The sequence below is a fragment of the Eulemur rufifrons genome, chromosome 15 (genome assembly GCF_041146395.1).
Source record: "Eulemur rufifrons isolate Redbay chromosome 15, OSU_ERuf_1, whole genome shotgun sequence".
NCBI lineage: Eukaryota > Metazoa > Chordata > Mammalia > Primates > Lemuridae > Eulemur > Eulemur rufifrons.
The window spans coordinates 81306145-81328505 of record NC_090997.1 but is presented as its reverse complement, the minus strand read 5'-3'; the positions used below and the strand labels follow the sequence as shown (position 1 = coordinate 81328505).

Genomic DNA, 22361 nt, shown 5'->3' with positions numbered 1-22361 from the left:
GAGAATTATATTAGAGATAATACTTCTTGCATTTTTCTGTAGAGAGCCAGGGGCAGGCACATAATACATTATTTCACCAGTGAACTAAAGATTTAAAAGAATAATAAATACTTATATTTGCTTTAAAATCATCTGGTTCTAGATGAGATGATGAGACTGTTGACTCAGTCCCATAGGTTTGGAACTGAGGAGCGCTATGCCACCAAGAGCTTTAGGAACATATGTTCATTAAAAATAAAATCTAATCAGATATTGATTAGGTTGATTTTGTAAAGGGCAAATACATGGCACATTATTAAGGAGCAGGGAAGAACTAAGGAGGTGATGTTTTAATCTATTGAGGCAGGTATGATAGAAGATCACAAGCTCCATTGCCCACAAATTATCTTTTGCTACGCTTGTCAGAGGCAGAATACCCTAGACTGATCTAATGTGGCACTTTGTTAGAAAGTATTCCTTCTCAAAATATGTATAAACATTAAAAAATCCACTATAGCAGATTTGAGCCCATAGGTTTTTTTTTTACTTTGTTTTTCTTTCTAAATTATAGCTAATCAAATACCATGGATTATTCTAGTCATCTTGCTGTCGGTATTTGACCCTCTTGGCATTACCTGAACTCTTTCAGAGAACGTTAATAAAGTTTAATCTGCAGCCTGCTTCCTTAAGGCTACTGTCTTTACACGGATGGTAAATTGGATTTTACAAGCGTGGCCTCATCTCCATATTCCAAATGTAAATGGAGTAATAGAGGGAGACAGAGCTACTCTTAACCTTTTAAAGAAACTTTCCAGAATCCTACTCATTTCTGTTGTGTTACTGACCAGGTACATGGCCACACTTAGCTGCTAGGGAGGCCGAAAAAGTCTTTGAGCTGGATTTCAGTATGCTCACTAAAACTGGGCCATTTGAGAAAAAAAAACACGAGAATCAATATGTATTAATAGTAGGCAACTAGCAAACTCTACCATGGAAGGAGAAAGGGGGTCAAAGAGAGGGTTGCATTTTCCACCACAAAAGGGAGAGACTAGTGAGAATATAATTGCAAAAGAAACATCTTTGAGGGTGAGAGGCAAGAACCACTAGGAAGTGGTTTACCTTTCATCAGCCATAGAGAGGCCACAGCAGTGTGTTGCAGATGAAGGTCTGGTGGGCAAAGGCGGAGGAGATCCTGTCTGTGTGGGTCTGTTTTTACATGAAATATGAAGCAGAGTCGTCAGATAGAGAATGGGAGGGAAAGCTGTTGGAAGTTTATGGAAAGAAGAGAAAGTGGACAATTGAGAGAGGAGAAATAGAAAGAAGAGAAGGTTTTGACACTTGAGAGAATGAACCTCCTAGGGAAGTAGAGAAGGAGGTTTGGCAGGCAGAGTACACATTTGAGATTTGGGATTGTGAATTTGATGAAACCAGTCATCAAGGTGTATTTTTCTAATTCTGAGATTCAATGTCTAAATGAAGGGGAGTTTAGATTTATCTAGAGTAAGTTATTGTTAAAAATGTAACCTACCATCCAGTAGGCATTACTGATAAGGGCTATGCGAAAATCACGTGAAAGGCAGAAGTGTGAAATTTCAGTTCACTTTTTTCCCCACCATCTGGTAATGCTAATAATACTAAATGTGAGAATAAAGTGGTACTTTGCACCACATTTAGGTTCTTCTCTTCACAGTACATTTGCATCTTTTGAAATTGTGTCAGTACAAATTATCTGATTTTACAAGACAAATCTAAAGAGAGGATCCTGTAAGTAAGGTAATATGTAGTTAGATTATGGGCTTCTGTTCAACTAAAGTTAAAGTCTTCCTGAGTATTGCAGTGGGAAAGTTTATTTTCACATTGGTTTTGATAGGTAAATGAAAACTTATAAAATATTGAGTTTTGTGGTTTAATGTGTACCAAAATGGAAAATAGCAATTAAAAATTTTTTTCATTCTGAGAGGAGCCCAAGAATAACAAATAATAAGATTGGAATTTTGTGTTCTTTTACTAGTATTATATTCTAGCAGTTCTGTTTTGCAAATAATAGGAGAGATGAAACAAAATGTTTTTAAACTTAAATGTTGTGCGTTTCTTTGTTAATCACTTTTTGTTAGAAATAATGTGTAGTTTTATGCATTTGCTTCACTAGTAAAGCATTCAGTAGTAAACCATATTATAATGATACAATTTATGTTAAACATAAAATATGTAAATATTATAAATGCTTACATATAAAATATATTAGAAATATAATTATATTAAAATAATGCAACTTTTAAAGAATAAGTTAAATAGGTATAATACACTAGAACTTTATTACAGATTTCTCTGTAGAGAATTTAAAATGATTAAGAAAATATTTTTCTCCTATAGGAGAAACTGTTCTGTTAACTCTGTCGGTAAGGAGAGTCGGTAAGGCCTTTGTGCTACCCATGCTCCATCCTTTGCCCATGGCGTAGACAGTGTTCTCTGCTGCTGGCCTGGCATGGCATCTAGTCTTTTTCAACCCAGTGCTCCAGGCAGCCATTCCCTGTAGACTGGAGTTAGCATGCAAATAAAGCCATTTGTTATCCCGGATCTAGAAGATCGTCATGTATCTAAGAAATGCTTAGATTTAATTCTCAAACTTTGGATTGAGATGTTCAAAAGTAACATTTTTATTAGCAACATCTGGAGATGATATATGTGTGTACCCGTTTACCTTCTCTCATCCCTCTGTGTTTTCTTTGTGACAAACTCCTGTGATATATGGTATGAGAATAAATAAGCCTTTGTGGGTTGAAAGGGCTGAGCCTATTATATAGGTAAGGCAGAGTAGCATATTTTCACAGGGGCTATTCATTCTTGCCCAAAGACAAACAATATAGAAGAATGTCTTCAGAACACACAGAACTCACATTTTTAAAAGAGGCAGAATAAATATATTGAAATTCATCACATAGATAAAGATGGGTTTTTTAGGTCAAACTTTTTAAAAATATCAGTATTATGTATATATTGAGTAGTACCCAAATTATTAGTGTATAGCTCAATGAATTATCTCTTACAGTGCCACAAATGTTAAGGAATAGAAATTATCAGCCCTGTGAAGCCCTTCTCATGTCTATGCCCCCTCCGTGCTCTTTAAAGATAACCAGTATCCTGACTTTTAACATTACTGGTTAATTTTCATGTTTTTTTGTAACTTTAATAGGAACAATGATTGTGTTTTATTTTGTGTTGGGCTTCTTTATCTCATTATGTTTCTCTCATTATATTTGTGGAGTTCATCCGTGTAGCTGCAGGTCATTTGTTTTCCTTACTCTATGGTATTCAATATTTAAACATGCTTCAGTTCGTTTATTCATTCTACCGTAGATATCTGTAGAGTTTTAGATATTTTGTTTTGTTTTGTTTTTTGCTGTTATGAACAGTGCTTCTCTGAACATTCTTGTATGTTCTTTTGTTGCATGTATAGGAATTGGGTTGCTGGCTCATAGATATGTGTATGTTTAGCTTTCATAGATAAAGCTAAACAGTTTCCTAAAGTGATTCTACCAGGTTATACTCCTACCAGACAGTGTATCACAATTCATATTGCACAAAATCCTTACCAACGTTTGGCATTTACAGCCTTTTAAATTTTACCCATTTAGCAACAGTTTTATCTCATTGTGATTTAATTTGCAATTGTCTGATTAGAATCAGATTTTTTTTTTTTTTTGAGACAGAGTCTCACTCTGTTGCCCAGGCTAGAGTGCCATGGCGTCAGCCTAGTTCACAGCAACCTCAAACTCCCAGGCTCAAGCAATCCTTCTGCCTCAGCCTCCCGGGTAGCTGGGACTACAGGCATGCACCACCATGCCCAGCTAATTTTTTTATATATATTTTTAGTTGTCCAGATAATTTCTTTCTACTTTTAGTAGAGACGGGGATCTTGCTCTTGCTCAGGCTGGTCTCGAACTCCTGACCTTGAGCAATCCTCCCACCTCAGCCTCTCAGAGTGCTAGGATTATAGGCAAATGTAGCTGAGTTAGGAAATCAGTGAGACAATAGGAAAAGTTTCTAATCAGGCAAGCAATATGTGCGTGTAAGTCCATTCCTGAAATCAGATCCAAATGGCAGTGTGGCCTTGAGTGAGCTGTCAACTTTCCAGGACGTGATTTTCTTGTGCATATTTTTGTGGGCTAGATTATGGTATCTTCCAGCTTTAACAGGCTATAATTCTAATTCTAACCAAAGTTTTAAAGAGTCCTGAACACTCTTCTAACATATGCAGGATTATTCTTTTTGCTATTAAGAGGCCACTTGCCATATCTGGATCCATAATGCTTGCTCACAAAACCCCCTAACAGAAGCAGCCATTCACAAAACCAGCTAGAGTTCCATCAAGACTCCCCGAGACTTATTATTTCTAAGTGTTAGGAGATGGAGAGTTGTAGCACAGAGGTTTCTGGTGTGAGTCTTGGGAGAATTAACAAAATTATGTATTGAAGGAGATTGAAAAATAGAAATGAGAATAGCTGACCATGAAACATTGTCCTTGAGATAAAATATTCCCATATATAACATAGTATAGTAAGTTTTACCACTAGTCCTAATGAGAATTCTAGTATTTGAGTAAGTATTGTTTTAAACAATAATATGCAATAGGAATTAGCTACTAGAAAGTGAACAAAACAGGTACATTGGATATGTAAAATCTCATCAGAATTTATGAGTGCAGAAGTTTCTGCTGAAATATATATCATTCTTTGCATGTGTTTGTCTGTTTGTTTTCCAGAAAATTTGGGAAGACAGGGCTTTCTAGGGGATCATAAAGTATAAACTTAAGCCCATGTTATAAATGATAAGAGCATGTGACTGAAAAATATTTTTGTTAAATCTTCATTTATTTCTTTTTTGTCATGTATCTCCTGCAGATTAAAGTTGCTCAACAGTATTGTTTAGAGTTGAAAAAATACTTTTGATTTCTGTGTTGTAATTAGCTTGTCATGCTATGCGTGTACTGCTTGTTTATTAAGGAGGATCATTCTATGGCTCTTGTCCTCATAAGGTTCTTATGCCTTTGAGATGAAATAAAGTCTATATAAACATGTGAACTCTTTTGTTACTTTTGAGAATGAACACAGTTCTTTCAATTAGGGTGTGGTGAAGGGGACACCTGTTTTTGCACCTTAACACATAACTGCACAAAAGGGAAGCTAATATCATCAGCTTCTCTTTTTAAGGGTGCCAGGGCAAGCTTTTGCTTATAAAGGAGCTGCAGTCCTCAGAAGTTAATGAATTTATTGGAACTGTATGTTTACTTGGAAATTGAGAATGTTTCTTTTTTTTCTGGGGTAGTGTCTTGGTAGGATGGGAAGGCAGTTTATAGAGGAAAAGGAATTGAAAACTTACTCCTTCCCACTCCCTTAAAATGCTGTTGGAGATACTTACTTTTAAGGTCACACATCTGAAAATACTCGGTTAGAGGTTTTTTTTTCCCCCTTGAGGAGAAAAACCTCAGTAACTTTGATTTTGTTGTGATTTTCTTCATGCCTAAGGCATTGACATAAAACAGGTGTGAAAATTAATGTCTTATCCATGGGAATTTTAACAGAGCGTGACAACTTTTTCTTCTCTCCAGTGACTTTTCCTATGTGAACATGAGTGGTGTTTATGACCAAATGGGAATGAACTCTTTTTTGTTTGTTTTATGAACTAAATCTTTCAGATGTGGCCCCAGGGTGCTTCAGGGAGCTTTATCCCTCACTGCTCTTGTCTGTGAACCATCCACATTCCTCTGCCTTGAACATGAACTTTCTGAACCCTTGGTTCCAACCCCAAACCATGATAGTGGGTGTCTTCACTCCCTATATTCAATCCAAGCGCAAATTCTATTGGTTCTACTTGCCAAATTTGGCTGTTTCTATCTCTGCCATTACTGCTGAGGTCCAAGCCACTGCTATTTCTTTGGATTACCGCAGCCTCCAAATTGTTCTCCCTGCTCCCATTCCTGTGTATTTCAGTCTTCTCCACATAGTAGCCAAGGCCAACTTTTAAAACTATAAATCATATCATGTCATCCTACAGCTTAAAACACAACAGTGACTTCTGTGGTTCTTATAATCAAATCTCGACCATGCCCACACCATCCCCCAAGATCTGACCCCTGTCCCCATTCGTCATCTACCACTCTCCCCCGTGGTGCTGCCACATTCCAGCCACATAGCCCTTCTTTCTGCTTCTTGAACAGCCCGGCTCATTCTGACCTCAGGGCCTTTGCACTTGCTACTCCTGTGCTTCAAGTATCTTCCCAGACATCATATAACTGGTTCCTTCTTGACATTTGGGTCTTAACGCATGAAGCCCACTTCCTTAGGGATGTCTTCCTGACCTGTCATGTTGCTTCCTCCAGTCATTCTTCTTCTCATTAACCTGTTTTGTTTTTATATTTTCTTTTTACCAGTAAATTCAAGTACTGTTATTGTTTACTTATTTTCTGTGTTTCCTATTAGACTCTTGGCTCCCTGACAGAAAGGGCTTAATATGTCTTAGCTGCAGAAGTATTTACACCTTGTTGTAGTCTTTCATTTTTTTTAATGAAAATGAGATCACCCTATGTATATTTTTTTGCTGCTTGGTTTTTTCCTCTTATATATTAGCTGCATAATTTTCCATTATATGGATATGTGACACATTATTTAATCAATCATCTGTTAATGGACATTTTATCAGAAGATTATCTGTTTAAAAGTTGGGGAACTTATCATTTATGCTGTTTCCACAAATGAATCCTCTGAATTCTATATAGATTAAAACAAAGTACAATGCTGACCATGTAAAAATCCTCATATGTATGTTTTTACACTGCATTTATTTAAAAATTATTATAATTATTAGTTTTTTCACCATAAATATAGTCAATACTCAGTAATTGTGTTGAAGTGTAGCTTCTCTTTGATTAAAATATAGTTCATGGTTAGTTGTGTAACAGCCACTCAGCTGCCCTGTGAGGCTGCTCCCTGTACATTTTAGTTGGCTCAGTGCTGATACGGGAGTTGAACAGTAGAAGTTAGGTATGGCTGGTTAGTTTTGGTTTCCCACAATAGTTTTGACAATTCTTGTCCTCATCTCTTTGATCCCTTTTTGTTGTTTTTACTAATTACTGAGCAGTATTTTTCTTTTCTTTTTTTTTTTTTTTTTTTTTTTTTTGAGACAGAGTCTCACTCTGTTGCCCGGGCTAGAGTGAGTGCCGTGGCTTCAGCCTAGCTCACAGCAACCTCAAACTCCTGGGCTCAAGCGATCCTCCTGCCTCAGCCTCCCGAGTAGCTGGGACTACAGGCATGCGCCACCATGCCCGGCTAATTTTTTTTTTGTATATATATATTTTAGTTGTCCATATAATTTCTTTCTATTTTTAGTAGAGACGGGGTCTCACTCTTGCTCAGGCTGGTCTCGAACTCCTGACCTCGAGTGATCCACCCGCCTCGGCCTCCCAGAGTGCTAGGAATGAGCAGTATTTTTCATTAAACAATAGTTGCCTTTTATATTTATTCCAAACTAGGTTTTTTTCTTAAAGCATTTATTAATTGGTTTGCCTGTTAGTTGCTTAGGAAGAACCCAAATATCATACAAAACAGTGTTCTGCAAGTCTGGGTACATTTATTTTTTCCCAGTCTTCCTTCTTGTTATAGTGTCATTACCATGATCATTATTTGAAGAACCTACCAGTGCAGTAGTGTATCAATAATACTGAATATGACCACCTACTTCTCTGTGATAGTTTGCTGTTCATCCCGTGTAAAGTTAAGAGAATGCCCACACACATCACCGAGATCCCCTCCAAATCTGAGGAGTATTATTCTCCTATTTGGGAGAATGGAAGCCTTCAGCTAAAATCCAGCCACAGCCAGAGGATTTGGGAGAAGAGTGGGGCAGGGTGGCCTGAATACATCCAGTGATTTTAGTTGTATAGTGTTACCTATACACCCTGCTTTATTCAACAGTCTCTTTCTGGAAGATATTAAGCTAGTATTTTTTTTTTACTATTTCTTTTATTAATTGTTTACTTTGAGCCTTGGACTAGGTATTTTGTATCCCTTTTTTCTCCGTTGTTATTTGATCTTTCAGTCAACCCTGTCAGATGAGAAAATTTAAGTTTGGAGTGGTTAAGTCACTTGCTCAAGTTCATAAGACAGTGAAGTGGGAGGGCTAATATTGACAGGACAATCTGGTTCATAGACTGTGCATTTGGATCATGTCTGATTATATGTTATACCACGGAATTGTGCATTTATATTCATTCACTCCATGTGTATTTATTAAACACCTGTGATGTGTTTGGGACTGTCTGGATGCTGGAGACAGGCAGGTATTTTTTGCCTTCATGGAGTGAACCTTAGTGAAAGCAGATAGACATAAAATAAATAAGTAAATTATATAGTATGTTAGAAGGAGATATTAAGTGTTATGATATGGAGCAATGACAACATGCTGGTGGGGCTCCAGTGTACTAGAGAGGGGATTGCATTGATAGGGTGCACCGGGAGTCGGGATGGGCCTTACTGAGTTGATTGTTGGGCACATATTTGAAGGAAAGAAGGGAATGTGTCCTGTAGTACCTGGGGAGTGTTTTAGATGAGGGAACAGCATGTACAAGGGCCCTCAGATGGGAGCATGCCTGGTGTTGGAAGAGTGGCGAGGAGGAGGGAGCGTCAGAGCTGGGCCAGGTTGGGTAGGGTCTTGCAGGCCGAGGACTCAGGCTTTTGCTCTGGGTGGGGCAGGGGCTTTCAGCAGAGGAGTGCAGTGCTGGTGAAGAGAGGCACATTGTTGGGCTCCACCAGGGTTTTAGGTTTGTCAAGTGGTTAGAATGAAGGGAGAGAGGGCCTAGAGGATGTACCCAAGGACCTGGATATGGAGCTTAAATTGGGTTGGGAGGCAGGTGGGGAAACGTGTAGTGGCAGCAGGACCAAGAGATGTAGGTTGGAGGCTCCTTGGAGTTGGGGCCAGAGGAGGGAGGTGGACACACAGAAGCTGGTGATCTGTAAGTGGAAGTATGAAACCAAGATTACAGAAGTATGACAGTTATTGGCAGTGAGAAGGCATTTGATGTGATTATAGAGTGTGTGGCTGAGGTGGGGGGAAGATAGAATCATTCAGGGAGAAGAGTGCAAAGAATTGAAGCCAGGAGGGCGGAAGGTCCATTGATGTGTGTATTAAAATCGCAAAAATTAAGACAGGCAGTCCTGTTGGACAGAATGACAGTGAGGCAGGAGCTACAACCATAAGAAAGTGAGGAGGCAGCCAGAGATGAGGTCTGGTGCTTTCTGTATGTCTGTTCTTTCTTGTGCTTCTTGGCATTTAGCCTTTATTTCTGAATTTGTCTGTTTCTTTCCTGAGTTCTGTTAGTCTCTACTTTGTCACTACACATTATCTGGCCATCTTTTCTAGGAGTTTTTTTTTTTTTTTGGTCTTCCTTTAACTGCAGTTGTCCCATTGCGTTTTTATTTTTTTTAATTCTTTGGGTATTTTGGGTTATAATTTTTACCTTATTCATTTTGTGGCAACATTTTTTCCTGCTGCGTGTTCTTTGGAGGAAGTTTCACTGTTCTTTTCCATATTTTTAAATAGTCTTGTGTGTGGTTGTTGTACCTATTTTTTTTGTTACTCAGTGGCATGAGTTTGATTTTCCTGGCGTGAGATTCCTGTGAAGGGAGAGGGAAGTGCCCAGTTTCTCTGCTCGGGGTCCTTTTCCCTCCTCTGTATTGCTCTGAGGGACTCTCTGCCCTTTGCTGCCCCCAGCACCTAGCATGGTATGGGAGGGCCTTCCCCTCCTGGTCATGACTTTTTTGCCAGTGACAATTTGGAGCTCTTCCTCCCCTACTTTCCTGTGCAACCCCCATATTCCCTGTCCCAGCCATGTGGCTTCCTGCTCAGGATCAGCTCTTTTCTGTTGCTTTTGGCCATATTTACACATTTTTGAGGATTTGTCTGTATTTACATGTTTTATGATAATTTCTCTGAAAATGTAATTTTTTTGGGGGGGAGGGGGGGACAGAGTCTCACTCTCTTGCCTGGGCTAGACTGCCCTGGTGTCAGCCTAGCTCACAGCAACCTCAAACTCCTGGGCTCAAGCAATCCTCCTGCCTCAGCCTCCTGGGTAGCTGGGACTATAGGCACACGCCACCATGCCCGGCTAATTTTTTCTATTTTTAGTTGTTTGGCTAATTTCTTTCTATTTTTGATAGAGACGAGGTCTCGCTCTTGCTCAGGCTGGTCTCGAACTCCCGAGCTCAAGCAATCCTCCTGCCTTAGCCTCCCAGAGTGCTAGGATTACAGGCGTGAGCCACTGTGCCCAGCCTGAAAATGTAATTTCTATGTTTTTTTCCCTCCTTTCTGTTTTATATGTCTTGAGGAGGGAAGAGTCGGAAACAAGCTTCTACCAGGTTCCTATAGGAAGCAGAAATCCATTTTCAGTGCTTTAGAAACATCTGAGTAGGCATAATATATATTGGCAGTTAGAACTGATCAGAAATGAGGACTGAAGGTTTGGGAATCACTGCCAGAGTAACTGGAGGTGAACTCCTGACATGGCTAATCCTCAGCTGCTTTTGGAGTATAAGGAGAATTATTGGGCCATCTAGAGGGTGACAGGAAACAAGTGTATTGAGGACACGGCAAAAGGGGCCTCAGGAAGATTGGAGAACTGGAAGGCGCAGGGCCTCACCACTGCCGGGTCAAGTCCTTGCCTCTTTGCTTCTTTACACTAATGACATTCACAAGGAGCCGCTGTTACTCTTGATTCCAGACTTCCTCAGAGCAGGTAAACTGGGCAGGTGTATGTGATAAATGATGTTAGGACTTACCTTTGCTAAAAGAGACAGCTTGTCATGTTCCAGCCATCTAGAAATCCAGATTATTGTTTACATACAATTTTTAAATGACTTGTTTTTGTATTTTATTTTTAAGAATGGTACCCACAGTTTTAACCTTTTATTAATCTACAGTAGCTTTGAAGTGCCCTAAATTTCCACTTACTTAGTTAACCTCTATTCCTTTCTACCTTTAAAGTATCTGGGAAGAAAACCAATGAAAACTTTAAAATTAAATGTGTTCTAAATTAAGTTTTCTTCCTGGAGGTAGGATATGCCTGCAGAAGTTCTGTGCTGGAAAGGAGAGCACAGTAAACTTGGACTTGGCCCCGAGGGTAGAGGCTGTCCCTTCAGAAGATCCTTCTCCACCTCCCTTCTTCTCTCTGCAGTTCGCATTAGTGCTTTTACCCACAAAGAAGATAAGCTTTCTGTTTGAGTCATAAGACAGAGCGTATTGAAAAGAAAGCCACAATTATTTTAGTAGTTGTCTTTCAGATTCTCCAGGAAGTTCTTCCAGTTGTGATGTGCTTTTGAGAATTATAATATACTTTTCTTGGTTTTCCTTGATTTAGGAAATAGGTAGACTAAGTTCACTTGATTTCTTTTTCTTAGAACTTTTTGTGTTGATAATTTACTTATTTGCAACTAGCTGATATAGATATTTCAAATGATGTATTTCCTCTGCACCTTACACTCTATAGTGAACCTGGATTCTAACTCTAACCATAGTAAACTTACTAGTAGTAGCATCTTGTATTCTTATAGAAATCTATGCCATTTCCAAAATGTTTTCACATATATCATCTTGTTTAATACTCTCTCAACCACCCCTTAACACAGGTAGAGGGTTTGACAGATGAGGAAAGATTGGAGTCTAAAACAGTTTGTTTCTTTTAATATTTAGGGTTTTTTAAAGATCTTTTCCAAGTATATCACTTATGTAACTGCTAGATCCGTGCCACTGTCAGAGAGGAGCTGACTTTTCCCTCTTAATTATGGGATATAACTATTTTGTATCAATTGATATTTATAATTATCTCTACAATTCTAGTAATTATGTCACAGATTATTAAGTTTTAGTACTCTTCAAGCATTATTTATGTTAGTTTAGGTATATTAATAAGAAGCTGAATTCTTAAAAAAAATACTTGATAGAACTGTCTAGTAAGAAAGCTCCAAAATACATGGAACAAAAACTAATAGAACTGCAAGGAAAAATACCCAAGGCCACAATTATAATTTTCAATTCCCCCTCTGAATAATTGATAGAACCAGTAGATGGAAAATCAGGAGAGAGAAGATTCAAACTGTTAATCACCTTGATGTGATAAGCCATTTATAGAACACTCTACTCAGCCACAGTAGAGCACACATTTTTCTCAAGTGCACATGGAACGTTTACTAAGATAAAATGGACCATATTTCTGGCATTAAGCGACTGTTTCAACAAATTTTAAAAGATTCAGGTCATACAGGGTATGTTCTCTGACTACGATGAAATTAGATTAGTAATCAATAACAGAAAGATCCCTAGAAAATCCCCAAATGTGCTAAAAGTAAACATACTTCTAAATAAGCCATGTGTTAAAATCAAAAAGGGAAATTGGAAAATATTCTGAACTGAATCAAAATGAGAACACAACATATCAGAAGTTTTTGGATGATAATAACTCAGTACTTGGGGGGACACTAAGCACCTATATTAGAAGAGAAGAAAGGTCTCAAATTAATGCCTTCAGCTTCCATCTTAAGAAACTAGAAAAAAAGCAGATAAAATGCAAAGTTAGCAGAAAAAAGAAAATACAAATCATACTGGAAATCAAAGAAAACAAAACAAAAAAGTAGAAAAAAAAATCATTGACACCAAAAGCCAGTTCTTTGAGATCAGTACAACTAATAAACCTCTAACCTTACTGAACATAAAAAAAAAAAAGAAGCAAATTACTAATATCAGGAATGAGAGGGGTCATGTCATTACAGATTCTACAAATATTGAAAGGATAATAAGGGAATATTATGAACAACTTTATAACAGTAAAGTTGACAACTTATATGAACTGGATAAATTCCTTGACAGACACAATTATTAAAGCTCACTCAAAAATCAATAACCTGCCTAAATATGTATCTATTAAAGAAATTGAAATTGTAGTTTAAAACCTTCTCACAAAGAAAACTTCAGACTCAAATATCTTCACTAGTGTAATCTACCAAATAATTCACTAATTGTACACAAACTGTTCGAAAAAAATTGAAGAATTCATTTTATGATGTCGGTATAATCCTAATATCAAAACAAGATAAAGATATTTAAAAAAGAATATTATATATCAATATCACCTCATGACATAAATGCAAGCAATATAAACAAAATCTTAGTCAAATCCAACAATATTTTAAAAGGATAATATATAATAAGAAAAAGCATTTGGCAAATCTTACTTCCATTCCTGACAAAATTTCTCAGCAAACTAGGAATAGAAGTGAACTCCTCAACCTGATAACGGGCACCTGTGAAACTGACAGGTCACATCATACTTGATGGTGAAAGACAGAATGCTTTCCTCCATAAGACCAGGAACAAGGCAAGGATGTCTTCTCTTCCCAGTTCTATTCAAAACTATGTTGGAGGTTCCAGCCAGTGCAGGTGAGCAAGAGAAACAAATAAAAGGTCTCCAGATTGAGAAAAAAGAATTAAAATAGTTTGTATTCATGGATATGATTGTCTATGTAGAAAATCTCATGGAAGTACCAAAAAATGCCAAAAGCCTACAAGAACTAAAAGGTCAGTTTAGCAAGGTTGCAGGATACAAAATCAATGCACAAAAATAAATTTTATTTCTCTATACTGGCAATGAGCAATCAAAATCAAAATTTGAAATTTAAAAAGAAGGCGTTCACAGTAATATCAAACATTATGAAATACTTAGGGGAAAATGTGACAAAATAAGTGAAAAACCTATATACTGAACAGTACTAAGTATTGCTGAAATTAAAGAAGGCCTAAACGTTTGGAAAGATATACCTTGTTCATGGATTAGAAGACTCAGTATTTTTATTTGAAGAGACATTTCACCAGAGAAGATATACAGATAGCAAATAGCACATAAAAAGATGTTCAACATCAGTAGTTATTAGGAAAATACAAATTAAAAGCACAAGACACCATTATACACCTATTAGAATTGCAAAATTTAAAAGACTGACCATACGAAGTGCCAGAGAGGATGTGGAGGAATAGGAGCTTTCATGTACTGCTGGTGGGAATGTAAAATGGTACCACTTTGTAAAACTGTTTGTTTCGTAAAAAGCTAAATGTACACCTACCATACTGTCCAACCTTTACACTCCTATTTATCCACAAAAAAAGGAAACATATGCCCATATATAAAGATTTGTGCATAGATATTCATAGGAGCTGTATTTGTAATGTGTAAAAACTGTAAACAACCCAAATGTCCATTGCAATATATCATACAGTGGAATACTTCTCAGCAATAAAAGGAATGAACTATTGGTATATACAGGAGGGACGAATCACAAAACAGTTATGCTGACTTAAAGAGGCCAAACACCACGCTCTCCAAAAAAGAAAGAGAGTAAATACTATATGATTACATTTATATAAAACTAGAAAATGCAAGCTAATGTAAGAGAACAGTACATTAGTGGTTGTTTGGGGGTGGAGGGAGGAAGAAACAGAGATGTATAGGAGGGAAGAAATTACCAAGTACAAATAAGAAACTTTTGAGGGTAAAGGATATATTTGCTATCTTGATTGTGATGATGGTTCTGTAGGTGTATACATATGTCCCAACTTACAAAACTATACAGTTTGTATATAGGAACTTTATATGTCAATTTTATCTCAATAATGTTTTTTAAATATAAAAGATATGTTAATATTATTATTGTTCATTTCCGACCTTCAAGAGAAAAACATAAACCACTTCATAGTGTTAGCTCTCATTTATTGAGCTGTTACTCTATGTGGTAGAAGGTGTTTACCTGCATTGTTCTCAGTTAAAGTTTATGACAACTGAGAAAGAGGTGATTGCTCTTCATTTGGCTGTTGAAGCAGTTGTAGCTTGAAGAGCTGCCCAAGGTCATCAGCCAGGAGGAAGTGAGATCGAGTTTCCAAATCAGGCTGTCAGGCTCCAAGTCTACTTGCTGGTCAGCATTAAATTCTACTTTTTCCTCATGGCACAGTGTGATGTGTGTACACAGTGTGATGTGTGTGACACTGAATCAGAATCTCGAAATCACCTGCCCAAGGTTTTACTAACCATTATTTATTTCTGTGATGGGCTATTACAAGCTCGGTTATTTGGGGTTGAGCAACAGAGATGTTTTCTGCTAAACGAGAAGGTAGCCGTAATCTGTTTTTAGGTATTTGGAGACAGTTATTTGAAGGCACTCTGTGTGCGTGTTAGGGCGGCCTGTGTGGTAGCCTTGCAGCCTGGCCACTCATTGTCAGACAGCATCCTCAAGAGTTCCGTTCCCTCGTTGCCTCTGACAGGTTGTAGTATTATGTAGCCCCTGATACCAACTTCTGTTTACAATTGCTATAAAGCTTCTTTCCTTAAGTAATCCACTAGATGGCAGCAGACCCACGTGGAACAGAATGGATCTTCTGTGCTAAAAATGATGAAGAGCCAAAAATGGGACTCTTTGTTTGTGATGAAACAAGGTGTCTTTTTTGGATATGTAGGAAATACTATACTCTTTCTGTTATAAAAAATATAATATATTCTTTAAAGTCACCTCTCTGGAAGCGAGTAATGGTACAAATAATCCAAAATTGTAGATAATGCAAAAATAATTTGTTCATTGTATTCTCATAGAGGTACATCTTGATTTAATCCTACCTCTATTAGATATATTTTTATTCAAGAAACTTTATGCTTAAAGAATTTTTTTATACTTGGAAAAATTGTTTCTTAATTTTCATGTTTTATGAGTTCTTTTCTTTTTTGGTTGGACTTTATGCCAATTAAAATACAGTGTGACTATCCTATAAACTCACAGCACCCTAGAGTAGATAATGAAATGGAATCATAAAGGCTGGACTTGGAAGAAACTCAGAAGATTATCAGTGTTTCCATCCTGATCACCATCCTGCTTGTCATCTGCCTAGAAACCTCTTGTCTCTCTCTTTCTAAGCTTATTTTTCTCAAGGATTTTTGAACATGGTCAATGAGGGTGTGGCAAAAGATCCTATGAACCACTATCCTACTATTTTTACTTTCCAGAAGAAAAAGAACTTAGGAGATAGCCAAAAACTAGAGAGTAGTAAAATAATAAAGGGGTAGTAATATAGCAATTATGCTACAAAAATGCTTTTCCAATACAATGAAAAAGTAACTGTAATTCTTTTTCTAAATTAAGAGCAGTAGATAGAAATAACCTTCTCAAGCCAACACCTATGATACACTGATAACATATTCTTTCTGAAAATTTCAGAAATTTAACTCAGTATACATACATGTTCAATGGAAATTTTGCAATATTGTTAAATATTTTACCAGGTAGACTTAGTAACCTAATGAATATAGTCACCCCTCCATATCTATGGGTTCCTTATCTATGGATGCAATCAATTGTGGATTGAAAACATTCAGAACAAAATAAAAATAACATAGCAATAAAAAATACAAATAAAAATAATACAGTATAACAACTATGTACATGGCATTTACATTAGATATTAGAAGTAATCTAGAGATGATTTGAAGTATACAAGAGAATGTGCATAGGCTATATGCAAATACTGTGCCATTTTACGTAAGGGACATGAGCATCCGTGGATTTTGGTATTCATGGGAGGTGGGGGGATGCTGGAACCAATCCCCCAGGGATACTGAGGGATGACTCTACGTGGTACATTGAAATTAACATGCTGAGTTGAGTTTGTGAATACAAAGTTTTAGCAATTTTTAATAATTAAGGATAAGGATCAGCCAACATTTATGTAAAGGGCCAATTATTTTAGGCTTTGCAAGCCACCTGTGGTCCCTTGCATAGTCTTCTTTTTTGGTTTGTTTTATTTATTTTTTTTAACCCTTTAAAACAGTAACAGCTATTCTTAGCTTGCAGTGCTGTACAAAACCAGGTTGCAGGCCCCTGCAGGCCATAATTTGCTGACCTTGGTGTAGGAGGTAATGCTAGTCATGTAAAAGAAGTCTCTGGAATCTTGGCAGTTCATAAAACCTGAAGAAAGGGCAGCCCTTTATTTCTTGATCATTTTCAGCTGGGAAGAAGGACCCTTGTAATTGGTGGGACCATAAACCTTACTATAAGCACTGGTGGAAACATCTAAGCATCTCAGCTCAACTCCTTTAAATTACTTCTTGAAGCTAGACACACTAATTTTTTGTTTTTTTGTTTTGGCAACTGTCACACACCTGGAATATGAAATAGTCTTTTTAAAAGTCTTTTACTTTCAGTCCTTTCAGCACACTGAAAAGTATTTTTTGAAAATCCAGAAATCTACATTCTAACTATAGTTCTGAGACAAGTTACCTATTGTCTCTGATTCTCAACTTCTTTGTTTGCAAAATAGAATTGAACTAATACCATATGATATTTTTTCCAAATTTGATTTGGTAATTTTTGATTTATGTTTTCGTAGGCCCTTTTTCACCTGGTCAGATGATGCCTTTAATTGATCCTCAAGTGTAGACATATTCAAGTTAGAAGAACGCCACCAAATTAATGTTGATGTCCAAAAAACCCTCCTACTTTGTGTGCTTGGCATATAGTAGATGCCCAGTAAATGTTTGTTGAATGAGTGAATGAATTTATTAATGAGCATAACTACCTTCTTAACTTTCCTCTTGTTTATGCCTTATGTTTTAGAAATATATATCATTTCTTACATAAGTCTCAATCTTGCCAATGCTCTTTTATGGTTCAGTTATGAAAATATTCATTGAAGGGTCAACAGTATAGTAAATTCTGGAAATACAAAAATGAATAAAACTTATCTTTCCCTTTAAGGGGTTTACCTTCTAGTTGGGGAGACTAATAGGTAATCCTATCATGTTAATTTATGTCTAAGTATGGTACTAGAGGTTTGAATCTCCAAAATAAAGTGTCCTGTTTCTTACCCTGCAAAACCAATACAAACGCCACCTTCATTAAAGCTTTTTGTATTGTCCTCCAATAGAACACCTATATTTCAAACAATGAGACAATTTTATGGCATTTATTGCTACTGCTGCCTCTTGGGGTTTATATGGTGTTTGTACTTTTTTTCCCCTTTTCTAGATTGTATAGCTACATAAGTGTAGGGGGCCTTATTTTCCATTTGTCTTCATGAGAGGAAACTAGCACTCATTAATTAAATGCATTCTATTAGGCAATAACATAATGACTACATTCCAAAGAAATTTCATTTTATATAACATTGTGTTATTTAAAAAATTGTTTCCGAGTGAAAAGAAGGTTGTTAGCCAAAGTACTTGATTTGTAAGACATTTCAGTATCTATAAAAACTAACACTGAGTAAATCTAGCTTTTGATTATAACTAGCTTAAGAATCTAGCCTTTCTTTTGTGATAATTACTAGTACTTTCATTGTTAATCACCTGTATTATTCATAATGAAAGTAAGCAAAGCCCACCTCAAAACAGTTTTGTTGCTTTAACAACCAGTTCTTTTCCCTCTCCAAAGACTAGTTCAGTGGTGCTACTTCCCAGTCCATGGTCATGATATGACCAAAAAGATCCCAGTGTAATAAAAATTTGGGGTATTAGGTGGCCAAAAATAAATTTCTATTACAGGTCATCCCTTTTGTTTCCTACAATGAATATATTTCCCTTTTTTTTTTTTTTTTTTTGTACTTAAGCTTTTTTAAAAAACAAAAAAACAAAAAAAAAAACACCCCTGCCTAATAGGCTGCTACTTTCCCACATACAACCAGAACTCCTCTTCCATTTAAGGGTGAAACTGGCCTATTCAGTTTCTGCATCCAGTGCCAAATCTAGTGGGTGATTTCCAGTCCATTCCTCCTCTCTTTGAGCAAAACCAAGCGGCAGGATTCATTAGCCTGTGGAACAAAGTCTGAGTGTAACCACTAACAATACACCCTATATAAAACAGTGGGGGAAATGAATAGGGAAGGAGACAAATAGTTAAAATATCTAAATATATACATTGATGAGCAAGAAAAAAATATTGGCAGGTGCTATAGTTGCCACTCTGTTGCTGCTCACAGGCTGCAGTTTGCATGAATACTTTGCTCCTGTAGGAACCATTTCATGTTCCTTTTGCTTTCCTTCAGCACCTCAGCTGTTGGGGATAACCAGGACTTTCAGTCCTGAGTCCTTGTTCCTGCTCACATGCTATGTCGTACTAACTTTTATGATTGGAGGTGATAGCGTTATCAGGTTCCCTCCAGTTCATCTCCAGAGGTTTATTTACACCCTTCCATCTTACTTTTGTATGGGCATACCCTTACTTCCCCTAAATAGTAACCTCAATCGACATTATACTACTTTGGCCCCAATGACCAGATGTAGTCTCAGCTTTATGAAAATATGGTTGTATTCCTCACTTGAATATTGTCTCTGAATCACCTTGAGGAATGGCAGAAATTTTGCAAATGGATAATTAGGTGTAATTGTGAAATATTTCAGTTTTACCCCTTACTTCCCAAATCTAAGTTTCTTTCTGGCTGTGGGTGAAACAGTACCCTGGAGTGGTTGTTCTTTGAGACCATAAAGATCCTATAGGACAGCACTTCAACTTCCCAAGTTATGGTCTCCCAGGTGACACCATAATTGAGTCTTCAGCAGGCCATTAAACATTCTAGAAGTCTAGCAGCTTCTGGATAATGGAGCATGTGGCAGAGCAGTGACCATTATTCCTTGGGACATCTGTTAATTTTTTTCTCTGTAAAGTAATTTCTTGACCTGAAGCAGTGGTGTGTGGAATACCACAGTTGTGACTAACACATGGTTTAGGACTCTGGTAGAAGCGTGACAGGGGTAAGGGCAGAGGAAGCATAACAGAATCCAGAGTGCTACTGCTTCAGTGAATGTAACATTCTGCCTCCTCCAAGATACAAGCATCATAATTATTTTGCCACTGGCCAGGTGGCTGATACTCTCAAGAGTGGCACTGTATCACCAGTTTTTGATGGCTGTTGCAAATTAGTATATGGCAGCGCCAGTCATCGTGTCAATCTAAGTAAGGGGAAGTGCATGTTAGTGACCCTATATGTGGCTTTTATTCCTATAGCCATTGCTAGTTTCTTATCCCATTGATCAAGTTCTATAGGAGGTAGAGTGAGGGACAGGCTGACTGACAGAGCAAAACATAGAGAGGGTATAACAGCAAGGTAACATAACACCCAATTCATGGTGGACAGCTCAAGTCACTTGGTTCCTGGTGTATCATTGTTTACTCTTTATCCGGGGCTCAGTAACAAGGCCAGAACAAGTCCTCAAAAGGATCACATTGTTTGCCAAGAGAGCATGGTTTTGCTCCAAGATTCTAGGGACTGTTGTGTTTTTCCTATTGTTACTTGCCAGTAATTTTCTGTAGTGCCCTGATACTGCACAGGCTTGTTACCACTGGATCAGCTCGGTCATTAAAAGCAATTTGTAAAGCTTCTTATACTGCCACTTGAATTAACTGGATAGGCTTTTCTTTTGGGGGGTTAAAGCTAAAGCCAGTAACCTTTTGAGTCATTCAGTAAAGAGTGGGAGCTACATAAAAGGTCTCACCAAGCACTTTCCTCCATTTGTGCTTGAGGCTGCAAAGAAAAGCACTCTGCAGAATTATGTCAACCATCCATGCAGATTAATTGACCAAAATTCTTCACTGAGAAAACAATACCCTGTATTTCCATGGAATTTGTTTTCTACCTGCTGGTATACTTATCCTTCCTTCCCAGGGATCTAAGAATACAAGTCACTTCCTGCTTTTCAGGCCATAAAAGCAGATGTAACGAGTGTATTGGAGTAGTGTAGTGTCCTGTAGAAAGGGGAAAACTAAATTGTAGTATAGAGATAGAGAGTATACATAACCCTGAGATATGATTGTAAACACTCGCTGCTGTCCCGTCCGACTCATAGCAGATCCCTTCTCATGTTCTCTATTTTTTAGGACTGAACAAAAAATATTTGCCATTTCAGCAGGTGTGTACAAAGTGCCAGAGATTGCAATGATCAGTTGTAGTAGATGGATCACAGTTTGAGGACCATTGCAGTTGGAGTCACCATCTGAATAAGCTTCTGCTAGTTGTCCTGTTGCTGAGTATATCTGTTCAGAAACTGGGGAGTTACCACGGGCTGGATTTAGGCTCCCACTGGCTCTGTTAGAAGTCGTTCTATTTAATTCTTTTTAATGGTTAAATAATTTTATGTAGCGTTCATATAGTATAATTGTTTATTCCAAGATTGACATGCATTTCAGTCTTTTTTTTTGTTGTTATTCAGTTTATTCATGAATATTATTAAAGTTCCTCTTCTTTATCCATTTTTCTACTGGATTGCCTGACATTTTCTCAGTTATTTCTAGTTCTTCATATATTATGGATATTGCTCCCTTTTTTTTTATAGTCCCTACCTTTTGATTATAATATATTTTCACCTATTTTTCTTAATTTTTACCAACCTGAAATGTGAAAAGTGATCAGCAAAGTTGAAATTTTGTCATATTTATTTGCTTTTTGTAAATTGCAAGATTATAACCTTTGTCCATTTTTTATTGGGCTGTTTTTCTATTACCAATTTATAGAAGTTTTATGTTTTTTTCCTGTATTAGGGATATTAACCCTTTTTCTCATTGTATACTGGTTATTTAATTTCTCTCATGTATACACTATACACACATACACACACTTAAATGTATTTGTATATAAGTACATATTTTTTATGTAACACTTAACAAACTTTTGTTATGTAGTTAATTTGTCAGTGTTTTTTTTTTTCTCCATGGTTTTTAGTTTTGTATCATGCTTAGCTAATATTTTATCCCTTTCTCCAAGATCATATATAATATCATTTAACAAATATTTATATTTTCATATAGCAGTTTAATGTTTTACATTTTAAATTAATAATTTATTACAAATTTATTTTGCTATATGATGTGAGAGTAGAGTTCTATTTTTTCCCCCAAAATGGTTAGTTTTCCTGCTGTCATTTATTGAATAATCTATTTTTTCTCACTTAATGTGACTTTTTTAAAAACAAGAACGCTTAGAGTTGAGATAAATACATGCCTTTATTCTATAGAGGCCCACACTATAGTTTGCATCATCAACATGCTTTTTTTTTTTTTGATAAAAGCTTTAATCCCCTATATAAGGCAGTCCAAGAAAATATGTTCAGGTTGAGATGGAAATACATAACTCATTGCAAGCAGTTGTAAAAACAGCAAACAAAATTTCTTCATTCTACAAAAGGAAAATTGGCACAAAAAAAGCAAAAAGAAATTCATTTGAAATTAGCCAAATGGTAACAGTTGTTAATACGTGGTATATGATTCCTCTTTAGTCTTTCTGTTTTTCAGCCTTGACTTGAAAGCAATGTTTAT

The 22361-nt window shown here is 36.8% G+C and overlaps 1 protein-coding gene across 2 annotated transcripts in view; it reads left to right on the top strand.

Moving 5' to 3' along the window:
- The window catches only part of STX7 (syntaxin 7), a 46699-nt gene that overhangs the window by 9035 nt on the left and 15303 nt on the right, over positions 1-22361 (top strand). The window lies entirely within an intron of this gene.